Raw genomic sequence first — 446 nt, 5'->3', positions numbered from 1 at the left:
TTGTCTTGCATCTCACTGTGGCTAGATGCATGTGACAGTAATAGTCAGTGTGTGCAAAGGGCGGCATGCTGGCTGCTAAGGGTTTGGCTTGGATTGATGTTTTTGTTTTGTTTTCTGCCATCCCTCCTTTCCCACTGGAGAGCTCTGATGCTCTTGCCAGATTGGGTTCCTGGCAACCATGAGATAATGGGCTTAGCAGATGCCTTCCCTTTTGTGCAGATGGGATGTCTCCTCCAAACCCAGCTGGGTCACTGTGTGAAAGGGTAAAGCAGGCATGGCTTCATGAGTTCTACTTGCCATCAGGGCCTCATTTAGTGCTATGGAACTGGACACGGAAGGGATGGGACCCGAAGACTGCAGGAGGCGCTATGTCACCCATTCCCTAATGGAGCATAGCGTCTGTCTCACCTGAGAGGTGGCTGACATTCACAGTGGAGCTGGTATCA

The sequence above is a fragment of the Nestor notabilis genome, unplaced genomic scaffold (assembly GCF_000696875.1).
Source record: "Nestor notabilis isolate BGI_N333 unplaced genomic scaffold, ASM69687v1 scaffold25576, whole genome shotgun sequence".
NCBI classification, from domain to species: Eukaryota; Metazoa; Chordata; class Aves; order Psittaciformes; family Psittacidae; genus Nestor; species Nestor notabilis.
The sequence above is the reverse complement of the archived record's forward strand: the minus strand, read 5'-3'. Positions refer to the sequence as shown.